The 6,000-nt window shown below is 43.5% G+C and overlaps 1 protein-coding gene across 1 annotated transcript in view; it reads right to left on the bottom strand.

The window, feature by feature from the left end:
* Nucleotides 1-5,497, bottom strand: part of LOC123755060 (SET and MYND domain-containing protein 4) — a 59,776-nt gene extending 54,279 nt beyond the window's left edge. Inside the window, exon 1 of the mRNA XM_045737523.2 lies at nucleotides 5,361-5,497. The gene's annotated coding sequence lies outside the window, so the exon portion shown is untranslated. The remainder of the gene's footprint in view (nucleotides 1-5,360) is intronic.
* Between the last annotated feature and the right edge of the window lie 503 nt (nucleotides 5,498-6,000).

A 6,000-nucleotide genomic window follows, 5' to 3' on the forward strand; every position in this document is an offset into this window, starting at 1 on the left:
AGTCGTACTGCTTCCTCAGTAGCTCGCTCATTTCTTTGTTGTCATCGGTGAAAGTTCCATCTCCCTTTCGCAGGGGCCCGATACTAGATGTGGTTTTTGATCTTGATTTTGCATAGGAGAAAAAATATTTCGGATTTCTCTCTATTACACTGATGGCCTTTTGCTCTCTTTGCCTCTCCTGGGTTTTGTATGATTCTTGTAGCTTGCGTTCAATTGTTTCTATTTCTCTACCTAACCTTCTTCGCCGTTCTTGAGATAGGGTGCGACTCTCAAGTTGTTCCGCGATTCGTTTTCTTCGCCTATATTGGGAACGACGTTCCCGTTCCAATCTGCATCTCTTCCTCTTTTTCTTAGGGGTATGCGGTTTGAACATATTTCAAGTGCTACTGAGCTTATTTTTTCCAGGCACTGGTTCAGGTTTGCATTTTCTAGCTGTTCTCACAGTTTATTTCTGTGAAGTTCTGGTTTATTTGCTCCCAGTTTATCTGTTTATTATTGAAGTTGAATTTGCTGAAATCTCCTCCACCGGGAATCTGGACTGGTTTTGAAGGTCTACTCCCCATGGTAATATCTTCAATTAAGTTATGATCTGAGTAACAGGTATTTGTAATCATTATGTTCCTGATCAATTCATCATTATTAGTGAAAATGTGGTCCAGCGTGTTCTCCTTCCTAGTTGATTCTACTATTTACTGGTTTAAGGCAAACCTGTCGCACATCCGTAGCAGGGTATTTGCATGTGCCTGTTCATTTAGGCTACTTCCTGGTATTCTTTCTGATATTACTGTATTAGCCAGGTGCTTCCATTTCAGGTGCCGTAGGTTGAGGTCCCCCAGCAGGATGATGTTCGGAGCTGGATTTGTGAGGTTTCCCAAGCAGTGTTCTATTTTCATTAGTTGGTCTTTAAACTGCTGAGGGTTTGCCTCCGGTGACTTATATACAAGGACAATAACTACATTTAGAACCTCTATTTTGATTATCAGCACTTCCACCATATCATTTCAGGTGTTTAGCAGCTCAGTACAGATGAGTGTGTCTTTGATGTAGAGGCTGACCCCACCCTGAAGCCGGTGTTTCCTATCACATCTGAAAAGATTGTACTCTGAGATCCATATTTCACCATCATGGTAGTCCTTTGTGTGGGTTTCTGTTAGGGCTGCAAACACTGAATTTGCCTCATGAAGGAGACCATCAATAAAGTGAACTTTCTTGGATTTGCGTGTTTTTATACCCCGGATGTTGGGAAATATAAATGATGTTATCGTGTTAGTGGAAGTGCTGGATGCCTTACTTGGTGTTAATATCTGAGGCTCTGGTAAGGAGGCCACTGTGTTTGCGTCCAGGGTGTGTTGTTTTGGAAGTGATTCGTCCAGTTTTGGTAGTAGGACGGGTGTTGTGTGGTGTAGTACCTGTGTGCTTGTTGGTAATTTGTATTCCAGTCTTGTGGGTATCTCCCTTCCCCTCTGTAATCCTGTAGTGGTTCCATCTGACTATTCCTCTCTCTTATATTTACTACTCTGTTTCTGCCTTCCTCTGAAAAATTTCCAGTAGTGTCATATTGATCTTCCTGTCTATAACGCTGTGTACCTCTTACATGGAATTCCGAACACTGAAGATTGTAGCATTTTTGTCCCTAATTGAAAATTTGAATTAATTTAGGGTGGAAGTATCTACACCCTGTTCCAAAACGGCATGTACCCCTCGCCAACATGTTCCTGCATTTTCGAGGATGCAGAAAATGGCATTTTGCTCCTAATTTTCCATATTTGCATATTCCTTTAGCGCAGAATTTGCAAATGTGTTCCGGTTTTGCGTTTTTCAAGGTATTTATATGTGTCTGTCTTGTCTACCTCCTGGTAGGTGAGGAAACATTCCGAGCTGACAGGAGGGAGGGAGGAGAAGGTGTGATGCATGGTTACAGGTGCGCGAGAGATCAGGAAACCCTGTGGTAGGTAAATTTCCCTTTGAAGTGGGGTGGATAGTGTATGGTGAAAGCGGAGTAGCTAGTGTAAGGTGGAAGCAGAGTGGATAGTGTAAGATGGAAGTGGGGTGGATAGTGTAACATGGAAGTGGAGTGGATAGTGTAAGGTGGAAGCAAAGTGGATAGTGTAAGGTGGAACTGGAGTGGATAGTGTAAGATGTGTAACGGTAAAGCTGTAGTCGACCACTGTCCCTTTCCCCCTTTCCCTTGGTTTCATCTTCCCTTTCCTCTAGTTTGTTTCCCCTCCCCTCCCCCTTGCCTCATCTCTCTCATATCAGCCATACAGGCCCCTAGAGTCAAGTGTCTGTTCCTCCACGGCCAAGTGACAGTGTTGTTTACATTAATCATCCGTTTCTATAAACTTACTAGCCTTTGGGCAACCGGTTGAAGCAGGCCAAGTTGACCCAGGGTTCTGATTGGGTACAGATAAAGGGCCTCGGTTAGTGGCCGCATATTGGTGGAAGACCAAAGAGAGGCCGGGCATTAATACGTCAGAGTGCCAGATCCCAGGCCTAGTCTTAAAATGATTGGCTGTAGCCTAAATAATTTGAGGAGCCTGGATTCTGTAGCAATGTGGGAGGAGCCATTCTCCACTTGGAGGATGTTGAACTTAATGTTAGGAATGTGAACTTGGACAAGTCAGGGGGACCTAGGAAGGCCGTCAACATCTGTGGCTGGTAACTGCAGGGAGAGGGGCAATGTGTTATTTTGATTGTGCGTTTCAGTTATTTACTACACCAATTACCTCGGTAGGATTTATTAAAAGGTAGGATATATTTTCGCGTCATTTATTTGAATAGTTAATTTTGATTAATTTTGGTGTTTAGCTAATTTTCCCTTTTATTATTTTTTGAGTCTTATTAAGATTTCTCATTTCATGCTGTATTGGAAGTTCCCTGTGTTTCTCTCCATCCCATTGTGACTAAAAGATGTCCCCTGGTTCTCAATAAGTAAATAAAAGTTTCTATAATTTATTCCAAGTATTAAATGCCAAGATTCCTACATCCTCCGAGAATATTTATTGGTCTTTGTCCTTCCCTGGGAAATCAGTAAATGCTGTCACATTCGGGCAACAGACAGGGGGTAGTTGCAGTAAAGTAAGATTTTATTAATTAATAAGGCATAACAATTCTAGTTCTTGTGTTCTTCATTGATGAACATCTGTGCAGACGAGTCTGGTAAGTACACTACGGGGCAAGGGACTTACCAACAGGTGTTGACCAGGTGTTATAGGTGGAGGAGTATGACTCAGGTGTTATACCTCGAGGGTGTTACGGGTGGAAGCCGAATAGATAGTGCAAGGTGGAAGCAGGGTGGATAGTGTAAGGTGGAAGTGGGGTGCATAGTATAAGGTGAAAGCGGAGTGGATAGTGTAAGGTGGAAGTGGAGTGGACAGTGTAAGATGGAAGCAGGGTGGATAGTGTTAGGTGCAAGTGGGGTGCATAGTGTAAGGTGGAAGCGGGATGCGAAGTGTAAGGTGAAAGCAGGGAAGAAATCCAGTGGAAAAGGGGGTAAGCTGGTGGAGCTGTGGGTGGAAGTAATGGCTAGTAGAGGCGGGAGTAAGTGGTAGCCGTAGAAGGAAGTGGGGTAAGAGGTGGAGGGAGTGTTGGCATATGGAGCGGGGTAAGAGGGGGACGCGAATTTGTCCGAATTTTAAACTTTCCCTTACTAAATCTTAAGCCAAATGTTTCAATACAAATCTACAATTGCAACATGCTTAAAAGTAGGAATGAGGAGAATGAACGAAGTCCATACATTGTGTTCACATTGTATTCACTTTTTGAGGCTGCTTAATCGAGCTATTTAGCTCTTGTTCCCCGTCTTTCTAACCAACCTCTTTTTCCTATATTATGTCTATCACATATATTTCTCTATAACATGCACACACAAATGGTCAGATGACTGGCAAATGCTTTTTAATATCGACAAATGCATGTTCTGTATTTGAGAACTTTTTCAGTGTCAGAGTAGTTAACAGCTGGAATGCATTAGGCAGTGATGTGGTGGAAGCAGACTCCATACATAGTTTCAATTGTAAATATGATAAGAGCCCAGTAGGCTCAAGAATCTGTACATCAGTTGATTGACAGTTGAGAGGTGGGACCAAAGAGCCAGTGATCAACCTCCACAAACACAACTAGGTGAATACACATACCCCAGGAAGCAACCCATAGCAGCTGTCTAACTTCCAGGTACCTATTTACTGCTAGGTGAACAGTTGCATCAGGTGAAAGAAACTCTGCCTATTTGTTTCTGCCTCTGCTGGGGATCGAACCTGGGCCCTTCAGACTAAGACTCCAGATTGCTGTCTACTCAGCCATGAGGCCTCCTAGTATTACGAGGTAATACTGTAGTATTACAGCAGTGTTTACATTTCAGTATTACATGTGTTCGAAATGTAAATTAAATTTGTGTTCACATTGCAGTATTACATCCGTGTTGACACTGGAGTATTACAACAATGTTCACACTGTAGTAGTACATATGTTCAAATTGTGGTATTATTAATGAAATCACACTGTAGTAGTATACCTGTTTTGACACTGGAGTATTATTGATGAAATCACACTGTATTCACCTAGCTGTGCTTACAGGGGTTGAGCTCAGCTCTTTCGGCCCGTCTCTCAACTGTCAATCTTTTTTTCACACCTGCCCCGTGTCCACCGGTGCAGGTGTGTGTAATACTGCCCCGGTGTGTTCACCGGGGCAGTATTACAGCCGTGTTCACTCTGCAGTATTACAGCGATGTTCACTCTCCAGTATTACAGCCGTGTTCACACTGCAGTATTACAACCGTGTTCACTCTGCAGTATTATAGTCGTCTTCACTCTGCAGTATTACAGCCGTGTTCACTGCAGTATTACAGCCGTGTTCACTGCAGTATTACAACCATGTTCACTGCAGTATTACAGCCGTGTTCACACTGCAGTATTACAGCCGTGTTCACACTGCAGTATTACAACCGTGTTCACTTTGCAGTATTACAGCCGTGTTCACTGCAGTATTACAGCCGTGTTCACACTGCAGTATTACAACCGTGTTCACTCTGCAGTATTATAGTCGTCTTCACTCTGCAGTATTACAACCATGTTCACTCTGCAGTATTACAGCCGTGTTCACTGCAGTATTACAGCCGTGTTCACACTGCAGTATTACAACCGTGTTCACTCTGCAGTATTATAGTCGTCTTCACTCTGCAGTATTACAACCATGTTCACTCTGCAGTATTACAGCCGTGTTCACTGCAGTATTACAGCAGTGTTCACTCTACAGTATTACAGCGGTGTTAACTCTGCAGTACTTGATCAGCATAGTTTACTAATAAATCTCGCACAAGCTGCTTAATGTGGGTAAAAATACATAATAAAGTATTACATACTTAGTGTGGTTGGCAGCGTCCCGTCCAGCGCTGTGAGTGTGGCTGACTGAGGCGTGAGGCGGCTGTCCACAGTGGCGAGGCGGGCGGACGGGTCCAGGACCTGTGTACCTGCACCTGCTGGCGGCCACGGGGTGGACGGGTCCAGGACCTGTGTACCTGCACCTGCTGGCGGCCACGGGGTGGACGGGTCCAGGACCTGTGTACCTGCACCTGCTGGCGGCCACGGGGTGGTATGTGCATTAATTCACATCTGTAAACTTTTAATCTTCTCGAAGCAGACTTTAATATTCAGATGATGGCTGGTCACGTGACTACTGGCAACGGTGTGTGTCCTTTGTCACTTATGGAGACACTGAAGTACTATAGTCTTAACACACACAAAAAACAAGTGTACTTCACCATATTACTTAAAAGATGTAATTAACGGTTATTATATATGGCTCACGTACCTACTAATATGGATTACCATAAATAATTGGGGACAGGTAGCCTGGCAGGCTTATCGAGGTCGCCCTTGGACAACCTTTGGCAGTTTCTGCCAAAATAATTGACCACTCAAAGTACATAATGAAAATTGTCCAAACTGGGCAGAACTAAAGATATAACTTAAGTATAACAAACCAAAAACAAACGGAATAAT

The sequence above is a fragment of the Procambarus clarkii genome, chromosome 28 (genome assembly GCF_040958095.1).
Source record: "Procambarus clarkii isolate CNS0578487 chromosome 28, FALCON_Pclarkii_2.0, whole genome shotgun sequence".
In the NCBI taxonomy this organism is placed as follows: Eukaryota; Metazoa; Arthropoda; class Malacostraca; order Decapoda; family Cambaridae; genus Procambarus; species Procambarus clarkii.